This window comes from Dermacentor variabilis, unplaced genomic scaffold, assembly GCF_050947875.1.
Source record: "Dermacentor variabilis isolate Ectoservices unplaced genomic scaffold, ASM5094787v1 scaffold_18, whole genome shotgun sequence".
NCBI lineage: Eukaryota > Metazoa > Arthropoda > Arachnida > Ixodida > Ixodidae > Dermacentor > Dermacentor variabilis.
The window spans coordinates 3503860-3520664 of NW_027460346.1; positions in this window are offsets into that span (position 1 = coordinate 3503860).

Sequence of the window (16805 nt, forward strand, 5' to 3'; positions counted from 1 at the left end):
ATCGTTTTCTTGGGACGCGCCCCTTTTCTGCAGTACTTCTTGCAGCTGCCTTACGATATTCGCCACATCTGACTCTGTGGGGGCCTTCCGCTCTGGCTCTTCATTGACGAAGACTGCCTCCTCAGCAATGATGTTGATGGCATGCTCGACTACTATGGACCCACTTGCCTCGCATTCTTTCGTGTCGATAAGCCTGATGCTATTCGATGATTGGGCCTTGCACTTGTCAGTCGTCTCCGGAGAAGCCAGCGCGTCATCATTTGAGCAGCGCTGTGAAGCAGCTGCTTCTGCTGCGTTTCCTGGAACATCAGGTTTCTCCTCCATCGTGAGAACGGCAAAGTTTTCCGGGAGGTTTGCCGCCATGTTGGATCGCGAGCTACTGGAAGCGTTGCTCGTTGAGCCAGACGACAACCTGGGGTTACGCTTCCTCCTCCTGTCGCGCTTTGGAGCAGCGACGGTTGACATATCCCGAAGCCGGCCAGGCTCTGGCGGAATAGGCTAAGTAGATTCGGGAGCACTGGTTCGGGCAGCCAGATTCTGATGGAAGCCGCCGAACGATTTCGCCGCGAGCAGAACGTGCAGCACGGGGCCGGAAAGCGCACGCGTAAGTGCAACCAGCGAGCCCCGTGATGAGAATGATGATGATGGTGACCTTTGTCCTGGCTCACACCCGCTAAAGAGGATAGGCAAAGAATCGGGCGGCAGGAGCTAGCTCAAGAAAATTCTTATTTGAAAATGAGAAACGCAAACAGATAACCAACGGAATTATTGGAATAGCCGCGAGCCTTGCTGTAATCTTCGTCGCCTTTCCGTTTTGTTGTCCGTTACTGAAGATGTGGACAGAAATTCGAACATGAAAAATTAACCCATCTTGCTGGGGCCTCTGAGTGGGTTCTAAAACGCCATTATTACTTTTTTTATTGCGAACAACTCATCACACAGTCAATGAAATGGAATTGAGGCAAGGAAATAAAATTCTTCTGAAACAGCCACGCGCCACGAAATCAGCAGTATAGGAGCCATGTTCGCGAATCTTTCTCTTTCGTATCCTATATTTAGCTGAGAGGTGTTAAATTCTGGTGTTATACGTGCGAACTAAAACTCCGCCCCGATTATGAGGCATATAGTAGTAGGGGGATCAGGATGAATTTTGCACATCTGGGGCCCTATAACATAAAACTATTCCAATATGTTTTTATTCCAATCTCCTCACGTCAAATTTACGTAACCGCCGACGCAAGCATCGGGCGGTGACCCGCAGCGTTGCCTGAACAGCCCAATCGAACGCTCTCCTCGTTTATAGGAGGTCACTTTCGTTTGCTTTCAAAACGAATAACACGGCCTGCATTGAGCGGTTTTTCTTATACAACTGACTGACAAGAGGTGAGGCGCACGCTCAAGTGGAGAGGGTTTCGATGGGGCCGAGCCGGCGCACTGAAAATAGATAACCGGATGTAGAGGGAGGTGCCGGTGCCTGCGACTGGTCCGCTTTCCCTTACTTAGCTTGCGGTGGCTAGTCGAAAATCGCGGCGGCGTGCAACGGTAGGCTAAGAAATGCTGCTAAAACGGATCCTCAGCAAGGAAGAGTTGGCACAGATAGGCCGTAAACGTGCCGAGAGTTTACGGCCTATCTGTGCAGAAAGTTTTATTATACGCGAATAAACCCATGCTCTCCGGCAGGTGTGAGTAGGCAATGTCTGAGCGATCGGCGGCAGCCATCTTCTATTCCTTTCGGAACAGGGCAGTCTCCAGCTATTCATAAAAATATCCGGGTTTCTTTTCGGCATAATAATGCAACTTTAACGCGTAAACGTCACTTTGACGCCATGAGTTTTCGCGGTTTTGTGACGTCGAATGACAGGCAAGTGAAGTGAGTGCAGCCTGAAACCTTCGAACCAAATTTTGGCAAACCATATCTCCGACGAGGGATACTAACACAATGACTTTACACGGAACAGAAAACATACCGATTTCTAGCGCCAATCGCCCCACCGTATTCAAGACGTTTTTTTTTTTCATCTGTTTTCACTCAGGAGGACTTTTCCAATGTTCCAACTTTTCCCGAACTTGACGCCGCATACATAGAACCAATTGTTATCTCTGTTGAAGGCGTTAAATTACTCATTAGTAACCTCAAAACATCCACTTTAGCCGGTATTGACAGCATTAATTCCAAGATATTAAAGAACACCGTCGCTGCCTCAAGCAAGACCTTACGCCATATTTTTCAGCAATCCCTCTGGAAAGTTACCCACCGATTGGTTAATAGGAAAAATAATACCAATTCACAAATCTGGAGGTGTTCAGTCACCTGACAACTATTGGCCTATATCATTAACCTGCATATGTTGCAAAATGCTTGAGCACATATCACTTCACACATGTACAACCACCTAGAAGCCCACAATTTCTTTTCTACTAATCAGCGTGGTTTTAGGAAGGAATTTTCCTGTGACACGCAATTATTTGAACTAACGACTTACTTGCGCTTTAACATGGACTGCAACCTTCAAACTGACTGTATCTTTCTTGACTTTTCTAAAGCTTTTGACCGCGTGCCCCACTGCCACCTAATTTCTAAATTATCTGCCCTACGACTTGACGCTTTGACATTATCCTGGATTCGTCATTTTCCTTCTTTTCGAGAACAGTTTACTGTTGTTAACGATTTCTCTTCCCCGCCTTCTTCTGTTAGCTCTCGTGTGCCGCAAGGCAACGTCCTCTGGGCCTTTACTCTTCTCAATCTACATTAACCCCCTACCCACTGTAGGAGTCGAGGACGGACTTCGGGATGAAAAAAACTTGGGAGGGTTTATTTTACATTATTTACAGTGAGACGTCAATGAACAGTCTTAGAGTCATTACGGGCCGGCAGCAACTCGGACGCTGCGGCCCGTCGCAAGAAGTTCGAGAGAGGTGAATCAGGGAATGCTCTAGGAATCTCTGGAATGCTCTGGCATCCTCCTCCGCTGCTCCCGGTCTGCGTCTTTTAAACCCTTCGAGGTCTCGGCTTAAAACGACGTTCAGCCAATGGGCGAGCCCGCTCAGATGACGCCATTTTCGGCCAATGGTAGGCGCCCGTGCGATGGTGTCATACCCGGCGAAGAGAGTCGCCGCTTGGTCCCCCTGCGGTCTTGCCTTGCTGAGGTGCGGATCCATCTCCAGAGGGTCATCACTGAATTGTTTTTTTTTTTTTTACAGGAGCGTGGACGCCTGTAAAATAGTGCTTTTTGACTGACTGCACATAGGTTAGCAGGCTTTTTAACAATTTTAAATTGCCCACACAGGCGTACGTTATCCTCTTCATTTAGTAAAGAGGGGTAAACATCGTCAAAATGATGCAGCTCAAATAGCTTGAACATGTATGCGTTTTCTATCCGCAGTGACGGACAAGATAGCTCGAGCGTTGCTGAATGCCGTTTGCCAAAAGGCAGCTTCGCCGTAAGGCAAAAATGTCGCGCAATCAAACATGCGCAGTGTATTGCGGCGAAGTATATCAAGAGTGGAAAGCGACCGCTGTCAGAGGATATAGTGAGATATACGTGCGCATCTGCCGTCACGTCTCCTGTCGCAGTGCAAGCACGGAGACGCCGAACAAGTGTACTGGCAGGCCTTCAGAGTTATTTCGCACGCGGTTGTAGCGATCTGAGCCCTTGTTTCGCCCACATAGAGCGCCCCGTATATGAGCTAGACATCGTAACAGCCGGGATTAGTAATACGCGCTCCTTCATTAATTACCCTTGCGCACAAGCACTTCAGAATCGCTACGAATCGGCACCACGTAGCCAATATCAGTGTTACTGTACAGCTTTCACAACGGTCTACTGCTATGAAGCATGACGACCATTGTTCTTTAGCACGCATTTAATTGTTCCGTATTCATCAGCAGGGCGCAGTGTTTTGCCAGTGTGGCTGTACAGCTCACACAATGATCTACGGCTCAGATTGCATGGCGACGCAAGTTTTAGTACTTTCACATACAGAGTACAAAATGTTCCATTCCCACGAATCTCCAAGTGTGTTGTATGCTCAGTTACATTAAGAATTAATGCATCGGCACGGCAGTTGAATTCATAAACTGTTTCCGTTCCCGCGATTCCACTGAAGTGTGTGGTATGCTCAACAAAACTAATGAACAATGCATCGGCACGACGTAATGCTTCGATTGCCATTAAAGTCATCCGAGAAAACGCCTCACGTCCAAACGTATCCTCCTGCGTCTATCAGAATTTAATATGCTACCGCCATAAAAAAAAAAAAGAAGAAGAAGAAGGAGCAACAACCTCGCCTCGGCTCGACAGTCGAATTCTCAAGGGCCGAAAGTCCCCACATTTCTCCCTCGCAACCACTGCTCCTCGCGCACGCGCACAAAGAGCGGAGAAATCCAATTTTGATGCTCTCGTAAAGCGGACTACCCCTTCGCCGGTTCCGCTCTTAGCCAATGACGGCTTAATTCGCTTTGAAAATGATTGACAGATGCGTGACATGATCGTAATTTCCGGTGCCGCCCTGCTGTCTCTGACGGCCTCTGACGCAAGCAAAATTTTGACCAATCAGGCGAGGCCAAATGAACGGTTCCCCTTCCGAACCGTTATAAGATTCGGCCTCAGGGCAACGCCATAGCCACTAAACCTCTACGCTACGGCTGCTGATCTTAGTCGCGAGTTTATCGTAAGAATTAAGAGCACAGTGCGATAACACTGGTGGATACTTAATTTCTGATCGTTGTTTGAGAGAAAGGACAAATACGAACTCGGAACGAACGATAAGTATAAAGAAAGAAGTGTGCTCATGTGGCATTGTGCTGGCGTCTGGTGTCTAGAGTGCGATGCGGTCAATCACCTTTCGGCGTACTTTGCCGCCTTTCTCCACCCGCTGTAGCGCTGAGCTAGGTGTGCGGCTTTGCGCGCTCTCCCTCAGCAGGGCGCGAAACTTCGAAGGCAATGAACAGTTGATCCAGCTATGTAATGCGGTCAGTTGAACAGTACTTGCGTGGCTTTTTTTTTGGGAGCTCGTGGACATTTCAGTAATAGTGCTGCATTTATGATTAACTTTCTGGGAACCTGGGTATATATGTAAAAAAAGAATATAACAAAGGTTTAACAACGATTAGGTTATCGCGCGCATTAGCGTGCTCTTTGTATATCCTGCTTGCATCGACCCCCTGCCCACCCAATCCTTACATTTTAGGGAGGCAATCGCTATCAAGATTTAATCATTTAGTACTGAATAGCTTGCAATGTACGTGGAGTGTAATTATAAAGTACTCGTCGATGTCCCGCGCACTTTATGTGCTTAGAAGTTTTTGCGATTTCTCGACTGTGAGGTTTTACAAACTTTACGGTGGCTCTATTTTCTATTCTTGTCATGCACTCAATTGGTATAGATATCGCCTTTAAAGGTTTCTGCTGAAACCTTTAATCTGTAGGCCGTAAAACATCACATCAATTTAAATTTCCTACAGTGCATGTATTCATAATTCCGTGCGCAAGAACTGGCGCGAGGAGTTATGAAACTTCACTAGTTTACCTGAAAACCTCGACAGGATGGTTTAACGATGATGCTTAACACGCGGGAGCTACAAGGAATGTAGGAGAGACGCCGTAACGGGGGGCTTGAGATATCTTTTTAGCACTTCGAATTACTTAATCTGCGCAGAAAATTCAGCAAGTGAAAGTGTTTGAATTCAACTGTATCCGAACGTTGCCAGAGCGGTCGGAAAATTAATTCTGCTGCACGCATAGCCAGTGGCGTAGCTAAGTCATCTGGCACCCGGGGTCCTTAGTTTTTCTGTCGTCTGTAGTCAAGGAAGGCGAGGATATCGACAATTTTCGGGTGTCTTCAGACGTATATGACACCCCCCCTCCCCTACTGGCCCCGTGCACCCGGGGCCCACGGCCCCCAGCCCCCCTGCCCCCCTTTTGCTACGCCACTGCGCATAGAGTTCAACAGCACAACACTACAGCCCTTGATCAACCTCGCAAAGTTTTCCTTCTTATTTGCAGGAAATAGCAAGGAAACTTGATTCCATAAGGTTCCGTAAGATATATTCCGTAAGATTCCATAAGAAATCTTACGGAATATATAACCATTAAAATGGCGTGCCTGCGGGCGCCATGTTGTAAAGCAGGCATTCAGCTTTGTCCATTTTATGCGTGTTCGACACCTTGGCCACTATAACGTAAAAATATTCCAAATTTTTTTATTCCAATTCTGCAATCATCCCTCCGCGATCGGTCGAAAATTTTTTGGACCACCCCCCACTCCACCTGTCTGTAACGCGACGTCACGAAAACCGCGATAGCTCCCCATCTGATATCACGTGTACACACTGATTATGCATATTTGACCGAACAAAAAAACAGTTATTTCTGATTCCACGCCTTTTCGTCATTAGCCCTCGGCTATTGGTCAAAAGTTTTCGGGCTGCAGCCACTTCACCTACATGTCATGCAACGTCACAAAACCGCGAATACTCCCCGCGTCAAAGTGACGTGTACGCGTTAAAGAAGCATTAATATGCCGAACAAAACTGAATTTTTTTTCTGAATAGCCGCAGGCTGCCCCGTGCCGAAAGGAATAAAAGATGGCTGCTGCCGATCACTCAGGCACTGGCTACTCGCACCAGCCGGAAAGCATGGGTTTATTTGCGTATTATGAAACTTTTTGCGTGGCCGCGTAACGTTTTCGAGCACTTTCGGCACGTTTACGACCTCGTTCTTCCAACTCTTCTTTGCTGAGGATCTGTTTTACCGTCATTCCTAAGCTTCCGTTGCATGCCGCCGCGATTTTCGGCCAGCCACCGCAAACTAAGTCAGGGAAAGCGGACCAGTCGCACACGCCGGTACCACCCTCTTTATCCGGTTATCGATTTTCACTGTACTGGCTCGGCCCCATCGAATCCCTCTCCACTTGAGCGTGCTCCTCGCCTATTGCCAGCCAATTATATAGGCAATCCGCACAGTGTAGCAAATGTTATTCGTTTATCAAGCGAACAAAAGTCACCTCCTATGAACGAGGACAGCGTGTGATTTGTCTGTTCAGACAACCCTCCGGGTCACTGCCAGATGCTTATGTCGGCGGTTACGCAAATTTGACGTCAGAAGATTGGGATAAAAACATAATGGGATAGTTTTACGTTATAGGGCCCCTTCTCAAATGAATCTAATTGTAGTCAAGGGAAGCTAATAAAGTCTGTGTGAGCAATGAGTCCCTGTTTTAAGCAGCCTCCATCTGTAAGGAACCAGGTAGTTCGTGATAGCGGGCAAATGAAGGTTTTGAGATTATTAATGTTGATAACGTTAACCGAAAGAATCTGTACGAGGTATAGCATGCAATGCTGACGCTTTGTGTATTGTGAAATCTAGCATATTTTTGTTAACACATACTGCAGCAACTCTAATAGGTTGTAGCAGTATAGGATGAAAAGCACATGCAGAGAAAAAAAACATTATAAAAAACAAATACAAGGCAAAGTGACCAATCGTGCCAAGAGAAATGGCACATAAATAAGGTAGTTATACATTTAGCACCATGCTTGTGGATTTATAAATTCGAACGATAACAATGACCGAGTTGCTCCGGATAATTAATTCCAATTATTAATTGTGTGGAAAAGAAAGAAGCAAAATATGTCGGTGCATTGGTATATGGAGGAGCAATATTTAGAGAACGTGGAGTTCTAGTATAAGATTGGTTAGCGAAAGTTACAGGATAATTATTCCAGTGGTAGCATGAGAAATTGATAATGCAATATAATAGCCTTGATGACTCATTCTTACAGAGCACTGAGAGCGATTGTCAGTTAGGTGCGAGAATAGCTGATGAATGTCAGGAATTGGGGTGATAACGGCGACAAATCAAGCGCATAGTTTTTTTTTTCTTTCCACAATGCGATGTGTCGTGTGAAGGAATGACAATGCTAACTTTCTCGGAGGTTACGAACAGTTGCGCACAACAGCGCGTCAAGCAAACGCGTCTCGCTGTGCGTTCTGTGCACTACACTGACAAACAGCAGTGGTGCACTCAAGGTAACGCATAACACCAACTCATCACTCTATAGCATCGCACTAAACTCTGAAGAACGTAAACATTCGCCGTCAAAATCAGCACTAATTCAACTTCAGTCAAAGCAAATAGCCCAGAGAGCTTCGCTTACATCGATTCCCACAGTGAGTGGTGTCCACGTGATTTTCGTAATAGTTTTTTCTTGTTTCCAAATTTTCTTATATATATATATATATATATATATATATATATATATATATATATATATATATATATATATATATATATATATATATATATATATATATATATATATATATATATATATATCATCATAAGCCAACAAACACTGACACCAAGGACAACATAGGGGAAATTACTTGTGCTTAATGAATGAAATAAAGAAACGATAAATTAATGGAAATTAAAGTGGATGAAAAAACTTGACGCAGGTGGGAACCGAACCCGAAGGTTGTGGGTTCGGTTCCCACCTGCGGCAAGTTGTTTTTTCACCCACTTTAATTTCCATTAATTTATGGTTTCTTTATTTCATTTATTAAGCACAAGTAATTTCCCCTATGTTGTCCTTGGTGTCAGTGTTTATTGGCTTATGATGATATGACTAAAAAATCGGGCCCCTCGGTTAACCCCTTTTCTTCTCGTTTATATATATATATATATATATATATATATATCACAATAATGTAATGGTTCTATTCCAACGCTATTCCTTTTTGCACTGCGCCGCAGATTCGAGCGGCGCTCCGCCAACTTTATCACGGGGATCAATTGGGCATGAAAGGAACACAATCGAGCAAAGGGGACGTTTACATTTTTGGATTATACCGGGTACGGTCCCTTCATGGTTGTATCGAAAGTACTCTGACCTTCGAAAGAAAAGGCGAATGATATTCAATCGTTTCATAGAAATTAGATATTGCATGAGAACGTTGGAAAAAATGCGCGAGTACGTGCTAGCCAGAACTGGCGCTTGCGTTAAAAGGCTAAACTGTGCACACCAGCGAGATTCGAACTCACATACCCGCGGCAACAGACACCAGGACGCGCAAACACCAGCGCAATCGCGCAACATTCACGATTGGCGATTTCCGCGTGCAAAGTTTTGCATTCCGCACAGACCCTGAGAGTGCCGGCACCTGTGCACGTATTTCGGCGGCCACAGCCGGCGACACAGCAGAAGAGGACGACGACGTTGGGGGCATCAGGTAGAAATCCGATTCTTAGCCGATCCACTACAGTAGGTATGCGCCACAGTTTCTCAGGTCATCATCATCATCATGTTGGCAAAGAAGGACGACGAATATGTCCGTGTTCTTGTCGCCTGAGGGAGCTTACTGAAGTACGTTGGGTTCAGTTTTCCTTCGTTGTTTCTTGCTGTTATTTTCTGTTACAGAGACGCTGGTATACGGGCACTTTCACAACGGATCTCGGGTGGCGGCAATGACGGCCGGCGGCGGCATGCAGCAGCACGGTCGGAGCCAAATGCAAAATAGAGGACAGCCAACAACGCAGCCTGCGTCGGGGACCCGAAGAGACCGTGCGACTGCAGCGCACCGGTGAGAACGCGCCGCCCGACGACAGCGTCGGTGATTGGTTGTCGCTTAGGGCCGACTTGTGCTCAAGCATGTGCTCAAGCCACGCGCCGCACCGCGCATGCGTGGCGCAGGCATGCGGTTTCCATGGTGCGCGCTTCGAACCTACGTCGGTCCTGACGTCAGTAATGCATCCCTGCCACGGAGGTCGTTGGAAAGCGCAGCCAGACGCCAGCGTCGGTAGAGCCGGCGCATTATAGGCAGAAACGTACGTAGGGTATCAGCAGAGAATACGGATGTGCTAAGCTCGAATATAGCGCAAGAACTGAAAAGGTTCGGGTACTGCGAAATAATTGCAACTGATAATGTGAAGCGCTTGCAAAGCCTCGGATTGATTTCGGGCGTTGGCGAAACACACCCCCATGGACCCCCGTAGGGTGCGGGAACTTGCACATACAGCTTCGCTGTTTTTCATCTACGACTTGCTCGGATTAGCATACCTCTGCGAAAGGTTTTTTTTTCTTTTTTCACTTTGCAGTTGAATCTAATCTGTCACTTCCACATTCATTGACCCCCACTGAGGCCGCACTGATGTCCGGGCATTCTGCTGGACAGGGGCGTATATTCCTTGAATAGCATCTTTCCCGCCTGATGAGTTACCTCCGGAGCTCTTCTTTCGGAAGTGACGCTGGTGCCATCGGGTAGTGACTCTGTTTTGCAGTAAATGGAACTTTCAAAATGAAAATGAAATAACTTCGAATTTCGAAGAAAATCGTAACACAAACGAAAACAGGGAAACTTGGCTTTTGAACAAGCTGTTGAAAGAGTGGCTCATTTTTTAACAATTTCTTTTTTACGTCTTGCAACAGCGTGTCCGTCCTGTGATTTTATCTGTGCATATTTCGGTACTTTTATAACAGCCAGCAAACTGCAATTAGTGTTTCTTGTGCACCATAATTTTTAGTTATATTGTCAAACACTCATAAATCACAAAACACCAAAAATTTGAGTTTTCTGCGCATGAACGTATACAAAAAATAATCACCTATGGTTTCGCTCAAATTTCCCTATGTTTATCTCTAGTCACCGCTTATAAGTTTTAGCCAGAAACATCTTTCGGTAGAACAGTGGCATACCCAATGAGCCACTGTAGTTAGAGCTACTCACGTCTTCGTATTTCTTATAAAAAAACATATGCATTCCTTCTGTACCGTTGCGGGCTGCTTCTAGGGTCATTGAAGAAAGGGAAGCCATCATGTACGTACAACACCTTGATTGGCTGGGATCTGGTCTCACAAACAGTTGTATTGCTTAAGAACTTCTGAACCTGGGCCGAGAGTTGTGCCAGAGCCATAAAGCACTGAGTAATTCATAGTCTCTGCTTTAGTTTCCTGCCCTTTAATTTAAACAGTGTTTGATACTCCCATCCAGCAAGCGAAAAAAAAAAACAGCACGCTCTTCATTAGCGATTCACGTTTCGCACTGATGAACGTGTGACAGGCGACGTGCAAAGCGTTCGAGGACCGAGCAGTACAGCGTTCGCTCATTCAAGTATAACTGCAGCCGCCGTGGTTAGGGCAAAGCCGGAGCGAGGGCATCCTAGGCACATTCTGTTATATGAAGGGTGTTCAAAAGATGCGTTCGAAATTCCTAATATATAGTCAAGATAAGATAGTATTCCTTTTACAACTGGGGCTTAAATTCTATGACGATCTGGCGATAGCAATGAGACAAGTACACGTGAAGGTCGGGTCAACCTTAAAGTCGAAAAAGGCGGTTCCTATAATCTCGTTAGCCGCTCCAGAGATGCAAAAAACCGACTATGATGATTCCTGCAACGTAGTAGATTTCGTCCAATATTTACCCAGAAAACCAAAGCATTGACTGTGGAAGAGCGCAACGGTTACGCCCAGATCGGACCGACTTTAGTTACGCAACAGGTTACGCCTCGCGGTCGGGCGAGCACAGCAACGAAAGTCTGAGTATAATTTGGCACGGCCGCTGACACGTGCGGGCCGGTTCGCGGCTCGTCTCGAGTTTGCAGACTGACCGCGCGTCGACTTCACATTGAAGAAGAAATGGAGTTTGGATGGTTATTCGGTTTTTTATTACGCTAAACTAAGAAGCTAGCGCGATAAAAATGACAAAGCGCTCTCGATAAAACGTTGCGACCAGCGGCGGTGGTGTGGCCGCGTCTCGCAGCGCGACCGTCGCCAACCGCAGGGCGCGCGAGGTCAAAGCAGGCGCCGTCGCCGAGCTCGACCTTTTGTAAAGCGCGCCCAGAGATCGTTCTCGAGCCAGCTGCGGTCGCGCCAGCTTGGTAGCCGTTCCTTGGTGAGGCGACAGACGTTTCTTTTTCGCAGGCTTATTCGTGTTATATTGCAGCCGGTCGCATTTCAATAACATTCGTGCACTTAAATCTACGTGCACGTTAAAGAACAGCGGGTGGCTATAAATTAATCCGTAGTCCCCCACAACGGCGTCTCTCGTAGTTGCAGTGGTGCTTCGAGACTTGACGCCGCATCGACGACGGATTTCGTTTTCTCTTCTTACCACGAGTCGCAGCGATGCGGAGGTGACCGCGGGTCCAAGAGTCCAAGCTCGGAGCCAAATTCCAAACAATGACGAAGTGCGAATAGAAGGGAAAATGAAACGCATCGTTAGAAAAATACTGACCACGAACAGGTGCCGTTCACGGGTGAGGGCTGTCTTTGTGTTCATTTATTCGATCAGGTTAAGCTCATCATCATCATCATCATCATCATCATCATCAGCCTAGTTACGCCCACTGCAGGGCAAAGGCCTCTCCCATACTTCTCCAACTACCCCGGTCATGTACTAATTGTGGCCATGTTGTCCCTGCAAACATCTTAATTTCATCCGCCCACCTAACTTTCTGCCGCCCCCTGCTACGCTTCCCTTCCCTTGGAATCCAGTCCGTAACCCTTAATGACCATCGGTTATCTTCCCTCCTCATTACATGTCCTGCCCATGCCCATTTCTTTTTCTTGATTTCAACTAAGATGTCGTTTACCCGCGTTTGTTGCCTCACCCAATCTGCTCTTTTCTTATCCCTTAACGTTACACCCATCATTCTTCTTTCCATAGCTCGTTGCGTCGTCCTCAATTTCAGCAGAACCCTTTTCGTAAGCCTCCAGGTTTCTGCCCCATATGTGAGTACTGGTAACACACAGCTGTTATACACTTTCCTTTTGAGGGATAGTGGCAACCTGCTGTTCATGATTTGAGAATGCCTGCCAAACGCACCCCAGCCCATTCTTATTCTTCTGGTTATTTCAGTCTCATGATCCGGATCCGTGGTCACTACCTGCCCTAAGTAGATGTATTCCCTTACCACTTCCAGTGCTTCGCTACCTATCGTAAACTGCTGTTCTCTTCCGAGACTGTTAAACAATACTTTAGTTTTCTGCAAATTAATTTTCAGACCCACCCTTCTGCTTTGCCTCTCCAGGTCAGTGAGCATGCATTGCAATTGGTCTCCTGAGTTACTAAGCAAGGCAATATCATCAGCGATTCGCAAGTTGCTAAGGTATTCTCCATCAACTTTTATCCCCAATTCTTCCCACTCCAGGCCTCTGAATACCTCCTGTAAACATGCTGTGAATAGCATTGGAGATATCGTATCTCCCTGTCTGACGCCTTTCTTTATAGGGATTTTGTTACTTTCTTTGTGGAGGACTACGGTGGCTGTGGAGCCGCTATAGATATCTTCCAGTATTTTTACATATGGCTCATCTACACCCTGATTCCGTAATGCCTCCATGACTGCTGAGGTTTCGACTGAATCAAACGCTTTCTCGTAATCAATGAAAGCTATATATAAGGGTTGGTTATATTCTGCACATTTCTCTATCACTTGATTGACAGTGTGAGTATGGTCTATTGTTGAGTAGCCTTTACGGAATCCTGCCTGGTCCTTTGGTTGACAGAAGTCTAAGGTGTTCCTGATTCTATTTGCGATTACCTTAGTAAATACTTTGTAGGCAACGGACAGTAAGCTGATCGGTCTATAATTTTTCAAGTCTTTGGCGTCCCCTTTCTTATGGATTAGGATTATGTTAGCGTTCTTCCAAGATTCCGGTACGCTCGAGGTTATGAGGCATTGCGTATACAGGGTGGCCAGTTTCTCTAGAACAATCTGACCACCATCCTTCAACAAATCTGCTGTTACCTGATCCTCCCCAGCTGCCTTCCCCCTTTGCATAGCTCCTAAGGCTTTCTTTACTTCTTCTGTCGTTACCTGTGGGATTTCGAATTCCTCTAGGCTATTCTCTCTTCCACTATCGTCGTGGGTACCACTGGTACTGTATAAATCTCTATAGAACTCCTCAGCCATTTGAACTATCTCATCCATATTGGTAACGATATTGCCGGCTTTGTCTCTTAACGCACACGTCTGATTCTTGCCTATTCCTAGTTTATTCTTCACTGTTTTTAGGCTTCCTCCGTTCCTGAGAGCCTGTTCAATTCTATCCATATTATAGTTTCTGATGTCCGCTGTCTTACGCTTGTTGATTAACTTAGAAAGTTCTGCCAGTTCTATTCTAGCTGCAGGGTTAGAGGCTTTCATACATTGGCGTTTCTTGATCAGATCTTTCGTCTCCTGCGACAGCTTACTGGTTTCCTGTATAACGGCGTTACCACCGACTTCTATTGCGCACTCCTTAATGATGCCCATGAGATTGTCGTGCATTGCTGCAACACTAAGGTCCTCTTCCTGAGTTAAAGCCGAGTACCTGTTCTGTAGCTTGATCCGGAATTCCTCTAGTTTCCCTCTTACCGCTAACTCATTGATTGGCTTCTTGTGTACCAGTTTCTTCCGTTCCCTCCTCAAGTCTAGGCTAATTCGAGTTCTTGCCATTCTATGGTCACTGCAGCGTACCTTGCCGAGCACGTCTACATCTTGTATGATGCCAGGGTTCGCGCAGAGTATGAAGTCGATTTCATTTCTAGTCTCACCATTCGGGCTCCTCCACGTCCACTTTCGACTAACTCGCTTGCGGAAAAAGGTGTTCATTATCCGCATATTATTCTGTTCTGCAAACTCTACTAATAATTCTCCTCTGCTATTCCTAGAGCCTATGCCATATTCCCCCACTGACTTGTCTCCAGCCTGCTTCTTGCCTACCCTGGCATTGAAGTCGCCCATCAGTATAGTGTATTTTGTTTTGACTTTACCCATCGCCGATTCCACGTCTTCATAAAAGCTTTCGACTTCCTGGTCATCATGACTGCATGTAGGGGCATAGACTTGTACCACCTTCAATTTGTACCTCTTATTAAGCTTCACAACAAGACCTGCCACCCTCTCGTTAATGCTATAGAATTCCTGTATGTTACCAGCTATTTCCTTATTAATCAGGAATCCGACTCCTAGTTCTCGTCTCTCTGCTAAGCCCCGGTAACACAGTACATGCCCGCTTTTTAGCGCTGTATATGCTTCTTTTGTCCTCCTAACCTCACTGAGCCCTATTATATCCCATTTACTACCCTCTAATTCCTCCAATAACACTGCTAGACTCGCCTCGCTAGATAGCGTTCTAACGTTAAACGTTGCCAGGTTCAGATTCCAATGGCGGCCTGTCTGGCTCCGGACAGGCCGGACAGGTTAAGCTCATTGGTTTCCAAATGAGTACGGATCCGGTGCCCCTTTTGCGAGGAAACTACAGCCGCGCCCGTGCGATATTTGCAATGTGGAAATAATGCGCGCTTTCGGCCTGTGAAACTCCATATGTGCGTTCGACCGCTGTTCGCTGTGGCGCACTGCCGAAATTCCAGGAAGGATAATGGCTCCTACTTGAGATTAACAACGGCCGAACAAAGGACGCTTCTCTCGGCAGCCAACGTTTTGAAAAGTCACCTCGTCGAAACACTAGCTTTTGATCGAGGATTCCCTTGTCCGACCATTTTTAACCACTGATGTCTGCAATATTTTGGGAGTCTTTTCTCATTATTTCCCGCTTGTGCTCCAATTTCAAGTTATTAAATGTCGGGAAAATCGCTATGTTCAGTGCTTTTGCGTGTTGTTCCGTGTTGTTTCGTCAAGTTGACTGCTAATTCTAATAATGGAAGGGCTACCCGAATAACACAGCTTTTCTTTTTCCGGGGAAAACCAGCTTGGCAGGAGCACTAATATTCCTTCGGACATTGGCGTGTTTGCACCCTGCATGAAACCGGAATGTAGAGCCCATATTAAATACACACACTTTGACAAGATAAACGCGCGTGCAGGGGGAAAAGAGGCGGAGTACCTATTCGTAACAGCTGCATTGGATTTATTTTCCGCCATTTGCAGACATCCAGGTACATCGCACGAGACAAAACAGGGCAAAACAGTTCCTATGAAAGCGCTGTGCAGCCTTCACCCACTGAAACTGATGGTAAGTGACGTTCTACTGACGCCAGCTGTACTGCATGTCTAATCGATGCGCTTTCGTTTTTGTTTTGTTGGTTCTTACTGTTACTTCAAAACCAATTCCGAGCAACGATCTCACGGATCAACGCCTTTCGGAGCGCACCGCAGACAGCGTCTGCTGCAGGCCGCTCTGAACCAACTCATGTCTGTACGCACCAATTTGCTTACGATTTCATTTGAAAGATTGTGCACAGACCGTGAATGTACGTTTAGTGTCTTGCATAATATTCCAATATGCATATTTTGACAATTCTCGTGAGGATATTGTCTTTTCTGTGTTTTTTTTATCGTGTTCAAGTATTTTAGCCTTTATATGAAGGTCTAACTCTCTTAACTTTGACAAGAGTTCTTGCTTGACATCGGTTCCTTGTGGGTAAATACTTCATTACTAGTCACAATCACTGTGTAAGAGTAGAGGAATATGCATTACATATAGTGGCGTAATAATTGTGGCATGCTCATTACTATCTTTATGTAAACCTCCCATGGAGTTACGCCTAACCAATGGTCAAGCAATTTCAATTCCAGCAGTATATACGTCATAGTACAGTGCAATGTTACTCGCTGTTCGCTATCTTTTTATGAAGCTTCCAGTATTGCTTGTCTTCTTCCTCTCTCACTTTAACTTCTGCAGGAATCTCCGCAACACTGAAAATACACTTGACGTGTAAAGAATCCTGAGCCTTCAAGGGCAAGTTTCAAAGCACAGTAAGGGAAGGCCTCTCGTACAGCATAGCTGAAGAAGTGCTTGGCTGTGATGCCAGTACATTCGAACTGTTTTTGAACGTACTGCAAATATATCTCTAGAC